We start from the raw sequence: 19,714 nt of genomic DNA, 5'->3' as shown, positions 1-19,714 counted from the left end.
GTGGTCAGCAGGTTGAGGGAAGTGATTATCTCCCTCTGCTCTGCCCTCATGAAACTACATCCAGGTTTGTGCTCCTCAGCATAAGAAAGAGATGGAGCAGCTAGAGTGGGTCCAGAGGAGGGCCCCAAAGATGATCACAGGGCTGGAGCACCTCTCCAAAAAAGACAGGCTGTGAGAACTGGGTTGTTCAGCCTGGAGAAGAGAAGGCTTCAGGGAGACCTCATTGTAGCCTTCTGGTACTTAAAAGGGGCTTATTAAAGAGAGGGAAAGGGACTTTTTACATGGGCAGGTAGTGATAGGACAAAGGGTATTGGTTTTACACTAAAAGACAAGAGATTTAAATTAGGTATTAGGAAGAAATTCTTTACTCTGGGGGTGGTGAGGAACTGACACAAGTTGCCCAGAGAAGTTGTGGGTGCCCCATTCCTGGAAGTACTCAAGGCCAGGTTGGATGGGGCTTTGAGTAACCCGATCTAGTGGAAGGTGTCCCATGGCAATTTATGGAATGCTGAGGGATTAAGAGCAATGCAGAAAATGGTCTGTAACGTAGTAAATATTTTTCAGGAAACTTTTAATCCAAAAATCAGACTGTGATGAATAAGGATTTATTTTTAACAGTATGTTTATGTACAGATATGAAGGAATCAGGTGGCCTGAGTAATATTTGCAGAGTTGACAAATCATGTGGGAGAAGAGAAGCATTTAACTAGATCCAGCATGGAAAACATTTTGAACAGTTGTCCTTTGCATTTGTGGTGAATAGGAGTCACAGTAAAAGTGAAAAATAAATATTCATAACATTTTAAATATTGAAAAGCAACTCTGTTTTCAAGTTCTTTGCAGATCTTTTAAGACCCTGGTATAAATTATTAAAGAGGAAGGAATTCAATGTCGCTTCCATTTTCCAAATACTAGCATCATTTTTTGCTAATGTTGGACATGAGTGGCAAATGCCAAGAATGTGACAAAGGTTTGTGAAGATTACTGTTTTGTGAAGAGCAACATATTTAACTGTTGCACTCCTCTCCCTTCCCCCCAGGTGAGTTGTTAATATTGGAGTTAGTAAGAATTGGCAGTGAAAATGCTTTCAAGTTCTGGCTTGGCTTTTTGTCTTAAACCTTTCTGATGAAACACATTTTCCTCCAAAAGCCCTTTCTATTACTCCTTTTTATCACAGCTGCCTGACACTAAACAGATTAGTGTTTGCAGAAATGACAGTGATGGGAGTTTAGAGTCAAACCACGCTTCAACTTGCCTTATAGGTTGAGTTCAACTGTTTTTACTGTAGGCTGTGTACAATGGTCAATGTTTATATTTTTTAAAAAAGAATTCTGACAACATTAATATGCTAGAACAAGTGTCTAGTAATAGTAATGATCAGGTAGTAGTGGTAATATCGAAGACTAGATCCATATGGTAACCCTGCCATTTACCAGTGGTGGGAGTACCTTCACACCTCAGACTAAGAGACAGTGCTAAAAAAACCCAAACAAAATATTGGGGAAAACCCTGGGCAGATATAGGAGGCTTCTGAAGTGCATTGATGACAACTTCCTGGCACAGGTCATGAAGTCAAGAAGGGGTGGCACAGTGCTGCAGCTCATACTTACAAACAAGGATTGACTGGTTGGGAATGTGCAAACCTTGGATGCACTGACCACGAGATAATGTTGTTTAGGATCCTTAGAGGAGGAAACAAGGCAAAAACCTGATTCCAAAAACCAGGATTCCACCTGATATTAATGAACCATGCATTAGAGAAATGTTCTGCATAAGCTATGGGTCTAAGCCACAGCTTTATGGCAACTATATTTGTGTTATAATTTGTGAATCACTAAAAACTATTGCTTGGATCATATTTTAAAGTAGCTAGAGCAGAATAGCTAATGTCTCTTGAGCCAAACTGTTGGCTCGAGTGAAAGTGAGGAACTTTCCTACTTTAGTAAATATAATAGTATAAAATGTTGAAACACTACTAGTGATGCTAAATGCTGACTTATTTATTTATTTACTTACTTATAGCTGTATAAGCTCCAGAATTTGAACAGTTGAGCTGACACACAAAGCAAGTGCTAGCCAAATGGAAGGAATGGGAACGAATATCCAGAGGTGAGGGAAGAGCTTAGCATAGTTGTGAACTCGCATCTTTAAGCTTTGCCTGGTCTGTTGATGTTCAAATCCCTGGATGAAATCCTGGCCTGATTCATTTTGAAGCTACTTTTGGATCCCAAGTTTGTCCTCCAACTTCTTACTAGCATATACTTTTGTTCATAATTTAAACTTTTTGTAAATGTCAAACTTTTATGATATTTTTCACAGGAGGCATCTTTCCTGCCTGTCACCACTTTCCTTATTAACTGAGTTCTCTTCATATTCAGTGGCATGCTCCCATAGCCTACTTGATTAGCCAACCAGAAAAGCCGAGTTGGCTGTCTAAACTCCATAGCTCATATCCATCTAGAGGGAGGAGTAACTTCCCTTTTGTCAGCAGATCCATTGAACTCTGGGGGCAATTTATGTGTGGGACATTACATGTAAAAGTGCAGCATGAAGGAGTGTAACTTTTCCAGCATTACCAGCATGTAGGAGAACCTTACTGTTTGGGTTACTAGGATTTTTATTAATTCTACAGGTACTTTTTTCCTATATTAAGGAGATTAAGAAAAATTAGCTGTATGTCTTGCATTCCCACAACAGTCAGCACAGTAGACAGCCCATCACTATTGCCCTGTTTCTTACCTTGTATGCTGATATCTCATTTTACCTTTGAGCAACAGTTTCTATTCCTTACAGTTACAAAGAAAGACTCTGAATTATGCCCAACATCAAAAGATACAGCACTCCCTGAATCTGCAGACAATCTGACTCAACAGATCACTTCTGAGAAGTGTCATTTTAGAGTGTTGTGGAAAAATCAGTTAATCATTTAATTGGCACTCCAAATAAGACAATTTAAGTAATTTGAGCAAGGAAGAGGGTTTGTTTCCTCTGCTAGGCTACAAATACTTATTTTTAACTATAGTTATTTGGATATGGGAAAGAGGAAATCGTAAAATAAGAGCAAACTGAGATTTATGCAGTGCTGCACTATTATGAATCAAACAGAACTAAGTTTTGCAGGTTGTAAGGCAAGGATGGATATTTAAAAGTACCTTGCAAAGTTGTAAAGCTATAGCTCTTATTAACGATAAAAACTCTGCCCTCTAATAAGGACTGTTTCCTGCGGTAGGACACAAGCTAGAATTGAAGCTACACCTCATTTTGCTACATCTTGTTTTGGTGTTGGTCTAGCACAGAAAAGCCAATGTGTGAAAAGACTTTTCCCATGTTTCATGTCTTTAGTTGTTTCTTCTCTATTGCATGATTGGACCTCTTATTATACTTTGATGTCTTTTGTCTATGAGTCTACAACTGCATGAAATAGTCCTTTCAACGTTAAGATCCTGCGACTGAATCAATGTTTTGCCTGCTACCCATCCTCCATTTTCACAATGATAATTTTCAAATTGTCCATTCAGTTTTGTAGAGAATTAATGGTAAACAGATTATTTCTATTTATTCTGAGCTAATCACAGTGCCATAAAGAGCTGACCACTTGAAATTATTGCCTTTTCACTACTCACACATCACACTGGTTACTAAAGCCTAAGTATTTATGTCCAAAGTGTGGTTGCTTTGTTGCTAAGTTATAATAATGGCAAAACTTTCAAGAACTTTGACCATGATGCACATATCCATATTATTTTAATTGTTTCACTATTGATGAAATAGTGATCATCAAAGCTAAAGGAATAACCACAATTAAATGAGAATCTGCTATGAGTGATACAGCAGTGTATTTGGGTTATGACAAGAAGTATAGCTCAGCTTGACTTCCCTCACTAGCTCCCATTGCAGATTTTGTTCTTTTCTGTTTAGAGTTTCTACCTGGTTTTATTGACTGATTTTTTTTTTTAATAAAAGTGATTAAACTATTCCCTTTCACATACAAGAATTACTTCTGACATTTATTTTTTTATGTATGTTGGCATTTCATTTCTCACAGTAGTAATTATTCCTGAATCCCTTACACCTGCTCAAGTGTCAATTGACTATTATATCCTTGCATTCAATTACATTTTTCAGTAATGATTAATTTTTTCATTGTGCTATGAGATGCAATAGATTGAATACTACCATTCAGAGTATTCATGTCTCCATCAGAACTTGTCTTGATCAATGGCAAAGCAATCTTATAAGTTTTGAATCTCTAATTAATAGATGATAGATATAATATCCACAATGACTAATGGTTTAATTTGCAAGTTCGTTTACTGATTACAGTCTCTGAAGATTTTTTCAGTGGGGTAATAGGTCGCTGCATATCAGAATTATATACCTGTATTAGAAGGAATTACCATTCAGATGATACAAGTCTGCTTCCGGTCTATTCCCTGAGGAAAATCATAGCATTTGATTTTGGAATTAATTACAGCATTATACTGCAAACAACCAAGAAGGCTGGAGTGGGCAAGTAGGCAATTTTGACCTGGCGAGCACTTGAATTTTTAATCTATGCGATGTTCCCACTTGTAATTGTCTACATGCTAAATTTCATTCAGGAAAAAGATCAAATCAACCATTATTGAAGGTACTAGACCTTCAACTTGCGCCTTCCTAGCTCAGAGCTCTGCTTGAATTGCAGAGCAAGCCCTCCCAGATTACAGCTGAAGGAGGCTGGTGTGGGCCATATTCCCAGCCTGGTGAATTTCAGAGGCTCCCTGTCAATTTCACACTCTGGCAGCAGTGGCCAGAACACTCCCCAGGGGAAGGCAGGAGCTTCGCTTACATTTGAGTGAAACCTGTAGTGACTCAAACACAGAACAGGATTCTGTTGAGGCAAACCCCTTTGGTACTCATTTCAGGTCTGATTTGCTCTCTTGCCCATATGGTGGTTACTCTCCCCAAGTGATTCCATTTAAAATAATGGAGCTCCTCGCAAAGCACTTTCTTGCCCAGGTGGGCTGTGAGGGCAGGTCTTCTCTACATAGAGTTCTGACGATCACCCTCTCATGGTGCAGGTGCAGGAATGGAAGGTCCATGGTTGTCCCTCTGTTATCTGACCAGCTCATTCATAAGCTTAACTGCAGCCCCAAAGGAAGAAGGATGGCACGCAGTGAGAGTGAGGCCATTGCTCTGTTTTCCCATTGCAGTAGTCCATAGAGTGGCCTTATTGCAGGAAAGACAATTAATTTTTTCATAGGACTTATGCCAAGAATTGTTTTCAATCTACCTAATCCAGGAACAATGCTGACAGTTAAGCCTGAAGGCATTATCCAACATTCAAGGACCATTATTGCTTATATTTTTCCATTTTGCATAAAAGCTATTGAAATGGAAAGCAATATTGAGATCATAAAATAACCTGGGTGTTTGTTTGAAATAATATCTCAGTGAATTCCCTTCCTCTACCTCCCCCCTCCCCCCCAAAAAAAAGTTTAATTGAAAGAGCAAAAAGCTATGGAAACCACATATGTTGTAAGGCACAGTACCATAGAGAATCAAAGAAAATGAAAATATGCAAAGCATCTAAGAAAATAATTACTTTAACTGGGAAGTAATTCGAAGGAGAGAAATAATCCAAGAAGAATACTTCAGGATAATGACTCACACTGTTTTCATAGCAAATTACAAAAAAAAATTGCTTAGAAAGTTGGTATAGTATTTGTATGTTTAAATATTTGGAATGCATTTTAAAGAAAAACTCTTAGAAAATTTTTTTGTTTCTGATCCAAACTGCCTTATAGCCTGACATACGTTTAAAAAACTGATGCTCATAATTTTCTTTTATCATTTAAGAAAATCTGACCACATAAAGGAACATGATTTATTGATACATCTGTATTAAAAAGCAGTTCATCAAAAAGCACAGCAGACATGTTTCCTGCCAAACCAGAAACATGATAATTTCAGTAAAATGTTAAATTAGGGTTAAAAATGGAGATTGCACAAACCATGTATACACAAGCATGAAAACAAAGTTTCTCATTCATAGGAAGCACCTGTGGCCAACGTGAGAAAAGTCTTCCATGAGAGAGATCACTGAGAGAGATCACTGATTCTATAAGGATTATTTTTAAAGTAATCATCTTTGATATTTAGAAAAATAATAAAAAAGAAAACCTGTGTAAGTTTTCTATCCTACCTGTTCATGCGACTCTTTAAAGCATAAAAATATTTAACAGGCACTTGGATTTTTGTAAATTTTGCCTGGGAAATAGGTATATATTTTCATTTCTTGGACTGTTTCCCTCTTTGCAAACCAGAAATTCAGTCTAGGTAGTTGCCATTAGTTAGATAATTAGGGAGTAACTCGAAGTTATCTCACACACAATGCAGCAGAATGTGAATATCAGTACCTGTATTATTTGTCGATAATTTATAGTAAGTATACACTCATTTAGGAAAAGTTATTGCTATTTCCTACGGCAACTCACATCCTCATGAAATCTCTGAATAAATGGACCCTTGATTTAATTTCTCCCTCCGTGCAGCTGATGCTGCAGAGGTCTAGTTCTCACCTGGGCATGTTTCGGTCTGACACAGGGCTGCATGAAGAAGGAGAAATGCAGATTCTTTAAAATTAATGAAAAAACATGTCTCTGTTTTGCGAGTTGCTCTTCTATACCTTTTTCTTCCCCAGAAGATTAATACTTAGATGTACTTTTTATTTGAAAGCCATGCCACAGAGATTTTGGAAGAGGTGGCTGTAGTGGATTAGACTTCATACTTGACAGGGAGCTCTTGTTGCAGTTGACTTTTAGAAAATCTTCCTCTACTTAAAGTGCCTCCCTTTTGTTCTTGTAGTCTTCTATCAGGTTTCAAGAGGCTACATAACAAAGGAGAGGTTATGTAATAATGAACTACTTCAACTAAAATGTATTTCATATTCATTCTTCAGTACTATATTTCCCTTTCATAGTCATGTTTCATAGTCACCATAAATAAATTCAGGGTTAGATTGTACCTCTCAAGGTGACTTGTTCAGGATAAAGGCAGTTGTTATTGTGTTTCAGCTCTTTGTAATGCATGTACAAGGCAAGGAGGGTTTGATCAAAAGAAAAATATTTCAGTTTTGTGCTTTTTTTCTCATAGCAGAAAGTCAGACAAACAGAGAACTATTGAACTTGAACTTTCTCAAAGAAAACTTGCTGAGAAATAGCTTTTACTAAAACCAGTTTGTTTAAATTCCACTTGGTTAAGATCTTTTTGTTTGCTTTAGGTTTTGTCCTAACACATTTCATCCTAGTGAATTTTTCCATAGATTAGTTGAAATAAATTTTTCCTTAGTGTCTGGCTTTTCCAGATCTTTTCTTCCAATTTTTTACAGCTTCAAGCTTTTTCAACATTGATTTGTTTAAATTCCATTTGTTTAGGAGTTGGGGTTTGTTTGGTTGTTTCTTTAAGGTTTTGGGGGTTGTTTTTTATTTGATTTTGATTTTGGTTGCTTTCCTGATATGTTTTGTTCTGGTGGATTCCTTCTTAGCTTAGAGAAATGAATTTTTCCTTAGCTTCAGTACATAACATCATATTTCTTTTTATAAAGTGTGAGAGCTAACGAGCATTTCTGAGTCTCCTATCTCTCCTCAAACCTGAGGAGATTAGATTCAATGCACCTCTTATTCCTGAGGCACAGAATTCTGAGGAAGAAACATTTTTGTTTACAGAAACTTCTGCATGCACTGGAGAGAAGTCAATAACAGGCAAACCTCAACTACATAATACCCTTTGCAGACAGTTTGAAGGTATGAAGGCGTGAGCATTTATAATATATGTAAAGCCATAATCCTTTCCTTAGCTTTTCTGAATCATCTGAGAAATTCTCCCTGGTTCCCTTAGGCTGGCTTAGCCATTGGCTCAGGAAGGGGATAAATTAGGGGCTTTTGGAGCTGCAGGTGGGTGCAAACAGCACAGCAAGCCCCCTGCTCCTGCAGGGCAGCAAGGGCGGGCAGGGGACCACCACTGCTCCTGCGGTGCCTGAGCATCCAGGGTGTTTGCCATATCTTCTTTTTCCTTTGCAAACTCTCTTAAGACTGCACAGGACAGGATACAGGTCTGTGTGTCCCATCCTTTTGCAGCAGAAGATAGGGCTCGAGTAAGATGAAATAGCAGCAACAAAAGTTATTCCAAAAGACCGTGGGGGAGAAATACAGGGAGTTATCTGGAGACAGTGGGATAACTTACCAAGACATAAAAAGTAACGTGTAGTTAAATCAAATAGAGAATCCATATAATTAGATTCTTTTTTTTATACAGAAACCAAGACTTGCCCAGAAAGGGCCTAGAGATGATTCAAACTCTTATTAATTCCCAGCAAATACCATGTTAATATTCTATAATAAAAATGATCAAGTAAATTTGTAGTGTCAGTAAGATAGTCAGGTGCCTTCGAAGTGCCTTTGAGAATAAAATTCCCTCTACATGTCTCAGATATAAGCAATCACTTTTTCTGGTGTATTTTGGCATGTAGTTTGCTGTATTTTTCAATTTAGAAGCAACTGCGATTGTTTAAGTATTGGAATAATGTGGGAGACAACTAGAAATTTTAACAGGTGTTAAATAGCCCTAAAGGAGCTTCTTGGCTCAATAAATTCACAATATTTTGATAAAGGATATTCAAGTAAAGTTTATTTAAGATATGTTCTACCCCTTCCAACTTGCATGGTGTCTCAAATTATTACTGAAATGTTGAGTGAGAGCATATTCTTGCACATTGGACTGATCTTCAGCAGATCTCTTAAAGCAGATTACATTGTAGGTCTTGAAAAAATACAGCTCAGACTTTTACAATTTCCTTTCCTTCAGCATTTCTCTTCCCAATTCAGTTAGTCTCGATGGCATGAAAAATAATTTTATTTTGCTTTTCCTTTAACTTGTCTCACAAGAATTCTTCTCACTTACTTTGCATGCACAAAGAACCCATCTCTTTTCTTCTTTTTACCTGAGCAGGAAGAGTGAAACAGTCCCATCATTTCTTTCTCTAGAAATAATAACAAAGAAAGGTCAACTTCAAAGTCTCATTTCCTCAGATATCACTTCTTAAGTTTGATTCTGAAGTTTATGAGGCTTTTGCTAACCCATGAGGCTCTTCTCTCCAACACTTTAAGCCTTCTAGGAGCCTACCTGCAGACAAAGCACTGCTGATTGCATTGCAGCCATGGAAGAGTAGTTATTGGGATATTGTGTCACAGAATATAATTCCTCAGGTTTCCTACAGATTTTTATTACTAGTAAGTTTACCTACACCACTTTCTTGGATTATAATTGTGTTTTCATTGGCATGAGCATTTTATGTTTAGTGGCAAAAGAACATTTATAACTCATTATCTGTAAACAGTTAATAGTTTTGTTGAAATGTTAGAGCTGCTGCACAATATCCAGTCACCACAGCATATTACAGGTGCTGTGTTTAAAGCTCAGCTGGTAACTTTGCAATGAATTTTAAGGGGGAATGATTTATTTTCCATTAGAAAGGCCTTCACACAGCAACAGGTACAGTTGGGAGATGACAAAGCATTAGCCAAGTTCAGCACTGTGTAGTGTAAATTACGAAGTAGCATAAGCAGACTTTTTTTATCCCAGACACTTCCATTTAACATATGAAGAAAGACTTGAGACATATATTAATACCCAGGTAGTGACTTGTGTTCTGCAAGAGCTGTCTTTTAAAAGACTTGTTTGTCTACCATAGTATCCAACAGGTCGTTTTTACTGAGTTTTCACACTTAGATGTCATTGAAAAACTACTACTTTAATCTGCTGAATGTTGGATGGTCCCTAAGGGATTTAAGGACACCACTTAAAGTCAGCTTTTATAGCTCTTTTATGCTTTATGACTAAGACAGGTATTTTGAAGTGGAAAGAATGTCTACAAAGTAGATACAGGGAAAAAAGAATTAAAAATTATGTTTAGACAATTCAGAATAGGTAAAGGAACAAGCAAACACATTAATAATTTGCTATATTTAATGACAAGCTACCGTATTACCCTTTAAAGGGAGATTTCCTGAAGATATTCTCCTTGAAGATTATTGATTTATGTTTGGCTGTGGATTATTTAAAACTTTGGTGAAGAAATCAGACATATCAAGGAGGTAAAAAGACACCTGGAAAGGACTTTTGAGGGGTTTATGATTTAAGGGGCTGCAATATGTAAAGATACATTATAAAAAATGTGCTGTAGTATACAAATTGATTGTTGTTCTTTAGTAACCATGTCTTGGTCTGACTGGCCATGATTTTTATCCAGAATTCCAGCACCTCATTTCACGAGCACTTATCACTAATTTATAAACACTTGTTTTCCCCAAAATGCCTCTACTAGTGAAAAATTATAATTATACACAAATAAATATCAAAGATACAAAAAAATTTATTTGGTGTGATTTCCTCATGTTTCAGAAATGTTGTGATTTTAGATAGAAGCCTTCTGAAGACAGGAGGAAGTTGGACTTGCTATGTAAAGGGAAGAGTTCGACCTCAGGTGTTTTACAGGAGCACAGGAAGAGGAACTGTGAGTGGACAAGACAAACACTGCAGCCAGGCTTGCATCAAGATGGGATTACCTGTTCATCTGCATTTGCAGCAAGTGGAACATTCAGGCATTTCAGAGATGGACAGGAGGTCAAATGGTGTCTACATGAGTGAACTGAAGGTGCGGGTAACCTCTTTCTGTATAACAAAGGGCTTCTTTCTCATGTGATTTAGGAAGCACCACTCAGTGACTGCAGCTGGCTAATGCTGTGAAGGCTTGTGGACCTCCCTTGCTATGAAGGAGTGTGCTCTTAGCCCTACTATCCCTGCTTGTTTCCAGAGTATCAGGGGCTTGTGGGCAGCCATGGCAGTCTTTTCACCAAATTGCCACTATTCTCATTTTGATTGTTGCAGCATCAAAGGTGATGAAACACATCTACTCACTAGGCCCTCATATATGCACAGCTTTTCATTAAAAGAAAAGCTATCCTATTAATTTGTCTATCAATACATTAGATGTATGTGTTAAGAGGCAAAAGAATAAATGATGCCTGATAACTTTAAAATTACAATCAAGGGTAAGATGTCAAAGCAAATGCACTGTGCAGTGCATGTAGGCTAAAGAAACACACCTTATACAAACTCAGGAATTTATTGTTAGTCCAATTAAGGTGTTAGAAATTTAATCAAAATTCTGTTACTAATTTAGTTACAAGGATGCTAACTCATACAGTTGAAATGACCTAATCACAGCAAATTTTCATTTATAATACAATTATTGAACACAGATTTCCTAGTATCTATCTCTGTTTCTTTTACACTCATCTTTATTATTCTGGGTCAGTAGATAAATAGTGTTACTGTTCCTTAAGCAGAATATAATAGGGGAGCAGAGTTGTACCATGGATCCAGCATCCCAGGTGCTTCACTGACAAGAAAATGGTGGTTATAGTAGGACTTCTTCCTTCTCATTTCTGGTTTCGCTTGGTGTTATTTTTATATGTTTACTAACAAACTTATTTGCTCTTTCTTCAATGGTTTGCAAATTCCATGTTAGCATTGGCTTTTAGTATATATAGTGTATTTTCCATGTGTTGGATACTTGACTTTTGCTGTCTTTGTCATCTCTGTATCCAGTACTACCCTGGTCTATGGCCTTAAGGCTTCTGATGCCATCCTGCTCTTGCCCATTCTTTCAAAGCCCATTCTGAATCATGTACTTGAATTTTTGGAGACCCCTGTTTTCCTTCAAATGCCTTGGAACTGTTCTTTCCCAATAAAGTAATTAATGTTATATTAGTACAATCCAGTCAAGCATACAGTCCCATTCAAGGGTAATTCAAGGGTTCATGCCACAAAAAAAAGAATGCTCTACAAGAACATCTATTTGTATACTGATATATTTTGGTAACAACTTGCTGTTAATACCTATTAGTTATGGCAGTATCACTGTTATTGAAAGTGGTTTACCAGAGAAGGAATTTTGGTCACTAGAAATGGAATAGCTATTTTAAAAAGTTTATAGAATATTTTTAACTTGTCCGTATGAGTTAGTAGTTTTTAGAGCTAAGAGCAGATTTGAACAGTTGAACTCAAATCCTTAGTGCACTTTGCACATTGTCAAAAGCTGTGTAGGATTAACCGTGGAGTAATTCTGTTTGAGTGCTTTGCATATGCAAAATTCATTGCTAGGTAGTTCTGGGATGCTATCCCTAACTCATTGATTTGAGCTTATTGCTATTATAAAAATGATTGAATTCTGGTCATAAACTTAACAATTGTTTAAAATCCATTTATGTTTTTCAGAGGTATTTACACCACCTTAAGCAGGTTAGTAACACAGAATGAGGGCAATCCAATATGCCTATTATCAAGTCCTTTCCCATTCAAGATCAGACATTTTGACAGTTACATATTTGAAAAATGATTTGGAGTTTTTTACTGAAAACTGTGGACTGATTCCATTAGAAGAAAGACTTTTAAAAATAAAACATGCCAGTTACAAGGAAAAATTCTGAGAAGGAGTAAAACTTGTTGCAGAGAAGAGGGAGAACTGGGAAACAAACTTCTAACAGCTGTATTAGTGGAAGATCTTCAGTATAGAAGAGTTTGAGCTGATTTTAGAAAAGAGTATTTGAATAAATTTGGTAAGGAGTTGAAAAAGATTTATTGACAGATTTAAAGGCATTAAAAGGCACTAAGATTTATAGCATTTGATGGAAAAGTAGTGTCGGAAAATGTGGTACACTCCCTGGTACTTTGAGAAATCTGATCAAAAACATCAACCCTTCTTTAGACTTTCAGACACCAATCATCAGTTCTTAGTCAAGAAACCAAATACTCAGTGAGCTACTTAAATGTAAAATTCTGACTTAGGACCACATTGCAAATGGATCATTAAACCAATCTACCTCATCTCCTACCTCCTGTAGTTTTTTGTTGAACAAGTGCTAAGTGCTCTTTGCTTTCGACTTGTCTATTTGACAAACACAACTATGGTAAATCCAAAGCAACTGCACTTGATCTCTGCTTTGCTTGGAATTTTTCACAATTTTTTCAGACTTGGTGAAGACATCATGTACTTGAAAGCTTGTATGCTTTCTCCAGCTATTTCACATGCTCTAATACACTATCCCAATTTTTTTTTTCTCTCAGAAAAGACAAAAATTGACAGAACAGATATGTTTCTGCTATCCTGGGTGGTAAAGCTATATGGGGATAAGGATGGAGAATCTACATGCAATGTAAGATTCCAGGCTTGCAAGCGTAAGCAACAGTTGGGGCTCTTGCTCAAAAGCAGGAATGTGAAATTTAAAACAAGACTAGAAGCTATTGGAAAGTCACAATTCTTTAGAGGGATGAGGGCTATAAATTCCTCTGTAGCCAAGGATAAAGGACTAAAACTGGAAACAGCAGGAGGCATAACTACTCTACTTAGCTTGTGCACACCTATCTCTGCTGTAGAGAGGCTGTGATCTACTGTCTATATACAGATACTTGTTTCTGATAAGAAAGAGGAAAGACATCTTGCTATGGGTAAAGAAGCACCCAGTCCAGTGAAAACAAAGAACTAAACAGGCACTTTATGGTGAGGACAGAAAGCCTTCTGACCCAACTTGGAAACAACTTCGTCACATAGACCTAAGATGTCACAGAAAAAGTTTAATATTTTGGTTTAGTTTGTCTATCTGATATGGTGAAAAATATTCAGAGGTTAACGCACTCTCTGTTACTATGGTTGTACTTGTAGCTATTAAGGTGATTTTTTGAGTTGTTTCCAGAGAAGAGGAAAAGTAGCCACAGGCATGCGTATGATGAAAGTGGGAAAAGCCTACTCACCTTCAGAGAAGTGATAGGTACAGTTAATTGGGCATATTGATCTACGACTAGAAGCTTAGGAACAGGAGAACACATCTGATCAACATGCGGCTGAAGTGCGTCTGCACCAATGAACACAATATGGGTAACAAACAGGAGGAGCTGGAAGCCACTGGAAACAGGAAATATAGGAGGTAGTTGCCATGCTGGAAACATAGTGGAGTGCTGCAATGCATGGCAACATCCTCTTCAGAAGGGACAGGAAAGGAAGGAGAGGCAGTGGGGTACCCTATATGTTAGGGAATGTCTTAATTGTCTAGGGCAGAATTATGGTGATGACAGACTTGAGTGTTTATGGGAAAGACTCAGGAGATAGCCAACAAGGCAGGTGTCCTGGTGGGAGTCCATTATAAACCACCCAGGCAGGATGAAGAGGCAGGTGAAGTATTCTATGAGCTGCTGGCTGATGTTTCATGGTGGCTAGCCTGTGTTCTTGTGGGAGACTTCAACTTGCTGGATGTCTTCTGGAAACTCAACATAGAGGAGAGGAGGCAGCCTAGGAGGTTCCTGGAGTGTGTGGAAGATAACCTCCTGACACAGCTAGTAAACAAGCTTACCAGGGGAGATACCCTGCTAGACCTGCTGTTTACAGAGAAGGGCTGGTGGGAGATGTGGTGGTCGGAGGCTGTCTTGGGCAGAATGACCAAAAAGTGATAGACTTCTTAATTCTTGATGAAGTAAGGGAGCAGGTCAACAAAACCTCTGCCTTGGACTTCCAGAGGGCGGTCACTGGCCTGTTGAGGACACTAATTCAGAGAGTCCCTTTGGAAACAGTCCTTAACAACAAACGGGTCCAGGAAGGCTTAACATACTTTCAGAAGGAAATCTTAAAGGCACAGGAGAAGGCCATTCCCATGTGACAAAAGACAAACTGCTGGGGAATAAAACTGGCCTGGCTGAACAGAGAGCTTTCACTTGAATTCAGGAAAAAAGAAATAGAGTTTATGACCTTTAGAAGAGGGGGCAAGCAACTCAGGAAGAGTACAGGGATGTTTTTAGGTCATGTAGAGAGAAAATTAGAACGGCAAAAGCTCAGCTAGAACTCAATCTGGCTGCTGCTGTGAAAGATAATAAAAAGTGTTTTTATAAATACATTAACAACAAAAGGAGGGCCAAGGAAAATCTCCATCCTCTATTGGATGTAAGGTGGAACATTGTCACCAAGGATGAGGACAGACTGCGTTACTTAATGCCTTCTTTGCCTCAGTCTTTAACAGAAAGACCAGTTATGGTCAGGGAAACCAGCCCCTGGGAAAAAGGGGAAAAAGAGAATAGACCCCCTGCAATCCAGGAGGAAGTAGTTAGTGACCTGGTGTGCCACCCAGACACCCACAAGTCTATGGGGCTGGATGGGATTCACCTGAGGGTACCGAGGGCACTGGTGGAAAAGCTTGCCAGGCCACTCTCCAACATTTTTTGTCAGTCCTGGCTAACCAGAGAGGTCCCACACAACTAGAGGTTAGCCAGGGTGATGCCAATCTACAAGAAGGGTTGGAGGAAGGATATAGGGAACTACAGGTCTGTCAGTCTGATCTTGGTGCCAGGGAAGGTTATGGAACAGATCATCTTGAGTGCGATCACATGGCATGTACGTGACAGGGTATCAGGCCCAGCCAGCATGAGTTTAGAAAAGGTAGGTCCTGCTTGACCAACCTTATCTCTTTTTATGACCAGGTGATCCACCTAGTGGATGAGGAAAAGGCTGTGGATGTTGTCTACCTGTACTTCAACAAAGCTTTTGATACTGTCTCCCACAGCATTTGCCAGGAAAAGCTGGCAGCCTGTCCCTTCACCATCCTCGTTGCCCTCTGGATGCTCTCTAATATCTTGTCTCTTTTATACCATGGGGCCCAAAACTACACACTATGATAAAGAGCTGTGGAACATAGATGGTGGAAATTCCTCAGTTTCAGGGACACTGAAAAATTCTGCATGAATGGCAGCTTCTACTCAACACCTGCCATAAACCTGCGGCACACTGAGACTGGCAGCTATTAACATGTAGTTACCTTTGAGACACTTCCTAAAAATGAAAGGTGAGCCTCTGGGTGGACAGTTTTGCTAGGAGCTAATGAGTATTAAATGGCATACAAGGATTAGTAGTTTAGTAGAAATATTTTCAAGTAAATGAGATATGAAACAAAATAGATTAGAAAATTAAATTACATTTTATTTTATTAAATCAGATTAAATTATAATGATTTTTTTCAAGACTAAATAAAGAATCTGTTTTTCATGGTTAATACAGTGTGGAAACTGAGGTGAAGCTTCACAAAAACATGCAATGCTTTTAACAGCTATTAGGGAAATCAAAGACTCTGACATACAGAGTATCATTTGCAGCACAGCTGAAGCAGAAGATAACATGAGTATCACCAGTCTTGTCAGTGGTATTATTTTAGGAGATACTTTCAAAAGAATGGTTGAATTACTACATAGAAGGATCATTCTTAAGAATAATAATTATCAATGATACAAACCAAAGCAGCTGTTTCATCAGTCTCCAATCAAAAGGGTGAATTGATATTGATAATCATAACTGGTAATGGCCTTCCTGAGAGCACATGATAAACCATAATTCTTCCACTTTCAAAAATAGTTGATTTCTATGTTATTCACCAGAATTATCTCCGCACAGCAACATTTTTTTTTTCATGCTAGAATGATGAATTTTCATCATATGCAAATGTTAGAATATCCAAGTTGGTGATTAAAGACAACTGCAGAAAAAATAGCTTGTCTAGGAGCAACAGATCTAAGACTAAGGGTCCTCTAGTCCTACTTTCTGGTATTGTTTGAGAGAGAAAAATATTCTTTTTTATTTCTCTTCTATGTTTAAAAAAAAGAAATCAAAGCACTTTCATATTGATGATGCAATGAAATAGTTTTGAAAACATACCACAAAGTACATCTTTAAAATATTGGCAGACCTCTGCATTATGGCACAGTGGAATATGCCTGTATTCTTTAACCTCCATGCTATCTCAGTGTTGCTAAATGTTGAAAAGTTTGATGTCATCAACAAATGATTTTTGGCAATTAACAGCATATTCTTTGCACAATCTAGTGAAGACCTGTCATAGCAGACTACTTAGGAAGATAGGGGTTTTTTCCTTTTTCTTTCAGTAATTAAACCTGGAAGCAATGCTGGTTTTACATGAAGTATTTTGACGTATTCCTACCATTCCAAATAAATCTATCAACCTGACTGCTGGGTTTACACCAAGCTCTATTGTAGGACAGTTCTATTTGATTATGTAGTGAATATACAATAACAATTAACCTAATTTGAAGCTCAGCCAGATCTCTGCTTATTTCTCTAGTAAGCACAGGAGATACTGATGATGGTAATGTATTCAATATGGGAATTAAACATTTGTTTCTTAAAGTGCTGTATAGTAACCAATAATTGGAAGATGGAAAAGGAACCTTAAGAAGAAAGATGGAGATGCAAAAGTAAGGGACAAATTTAGTCAACTTCAGAGAATATATGCCCTCTATAAAAGGCAGCAAAATACAATCTAATATACCAAAAAACAATCTCTAAATATCTGAAGCTTTTGTTACAATTGAGAGGTCTAGAGGTCAATTAATAATAATTATGGAAGTTCAGCAAGTGACATAATATATCGGAGAGAGAGTGTTAATATTCTGGACAGCATTATATCACCTTTCCTTTAGATTTGCTATGGGATTCTGCTACCAACAGTTTAAATTGGCATTCTGGAGAAAACATTTTTCAATTTTCAGACAAACCAGTCTTATGATGAGACCTTTTTATCTCTTGTGCTTTGCAGATTAAAAAACTTCTTATATTCTAAGGAGGACTGGTCAGGATAGGGTGTACTGAAAGGCCACTTTCAACTTTCAGCAAAGGCTGAGCCAAGTATCAACTGAATCTTTTTGAAACTGGAAAAAGTATAGAACACATTTACCTGCCCCATTATTTTTCTTTTTCACATGTCTTTGTCCTCCTGATCTGACTGGAACTGTAAGTGCTCACAATAGTCAAGTAGAATGGCTGCCCTGGTAGCCTCTAACAAGATAAGACCAGACACATAATCAAATAGTATTCTCCTGAGAGTATCCTATAAGCTGTGAAGTGATTCTTATTCTTGCCATTTGAAGGGAATTTTTATCCTACCTGAAGACAAAAGGAATCAGCAAAAGGAGAAGATTTCTTTGCTATATGATTTCAAAGTATGGGAACACATACATTGGCAGGCCATTTTGCCATAATTCATGCCAAGGTCCTAGTTCTCTAAATAATCACTGTGGCTTTAACTACATTGGCAAGTACCTCGGTGAAATGGAAGCAGGTCTTCAGAGACAATTGGTTGGTACTGAGAACCCAGCACCCACAGTAAGTGTGGTTTGGAGGGGATTTACTTTAGACTAGTACCGATTTAGTTCCATAGACTGAAGACCATTAGTGCTGGAGCACAGTATGTTCCAACTGTCCTGGAAAGCACATCCAGAAAGATGCTGCAATCATCTTCATGTACTCCAAGGCTCACTTTTGAATTGAAGTTCCTCATTTGAACTGAAGTACCAATGTATACCATGTACTCTTTGTACATTTGTGCCACTGAGGTACACTGGGTTGAACTGTGTCACTTCCTTGACAGGGGAAATAGAGCACAGACTGGAAAAGAGTTTGAATGGTGTTCACCTCCTTCCCATGGCATTGGGGTAATCCAAGCTAGACTTAACTTCCTAAATGAACTAGAGTGCACCTTGGTGCCCCAGTCCCCTGTAAGGCTCTTTGCCTTGTCTGCAGCACACTCATGCCTCACACTGGGAAGTACTCCTTGCTGGTCACCATATTCGCCACGAAAGGCCACTGCCTTCAAAGATGTGACTTCACAGAGGAAAATCCAGACTCCTGAGAAATACAGGGTCCTGGACTCTCTTTTCTGGAAAATTGTCTGACAGGTGAGGGAGAGGCAAAGATAAAATTGTGCTGTTAGGGAGAAGAAGAGTTAGGGACTGTGGATTTATGCCCAGTAATACAGGAAAGATCAAAATTTGCTTTTTTCTGGCTCATGTTGAAAATATTTGAAGGTCTAGTGAAAGGTAATGACAATAGTAATAAGCCAAGGGAATGTTTGTGATTTGAAATTATCTTTCTGTACCTAAGCACTTCAGCCTACTTACCATAGATCTGTCTACACTTCAGTTTGTTTTTTGTTTCATCATAGCTTAAGTGGAGAGGAAGGGTAACATGCTAAATGTAAAGGAATATATGCTATATGTTATATATGTTATATGCTATAACAATCCCCCTTCCCCTGGATGCAAAGAGGGGTGCAGTCTTCTTTCTTCATCCATTGTCTTGAGATTACTTCTCTCGCTTAATTTTTAAGTTCAGCTAAAGCTGTACTGTTAGTAATCATTTTAATGAGTAACGTGAGTGAGCAGTTAAATCAATGTATCATAGATGAAATCTTAATTAAAATGATATTTAGTTATGGGAAGTGAGAGTTTCATAATTTATTTTCTATTAAGATGTTGACTGTTTCACTGAAAGCAATTATTTTGTGGGTTTAATCACAATATAAAAGCTTCACTGAAGTTATATTTCTGCATCTTTCTGTTCTCCTCCTTGGATATCCACCATCCTCAAATTTAAAGGCCCATTCTAAAAGGCCAGTGCCAAAGTGTTTGCATTAATTTTCTTTCTTCTTGTGATGTTTTTTACATCTATTGTGACAGTAGGCTACTATGCTGTTTAAGATAGTTTTCTTGAATTTTATCAGAGTAAACATTCACATAGGATTAAGCATAATTATGCATATTTAAAACCACTTTTTCTGAATTGCCC

This window comes from Pipra filicauda, unplaced genomic scaffold (assembly GCF_003945595.2).
Source record: "Pipra filicauda isolate LSUMZ 115617 unplaced genomic scaffold, ASM394559v2 scaffold116_size3395265_pilon, whole genome shotgun sequence".
NCBI classification, from domain to species: Eukaryota; Metazoa; Chordata; class Aves; order Passeriformes; family Pipridae; genus Pipra; species Pipra filicauda.
This window is presented reverse-complemented; position numbering follows the sequence as displayed.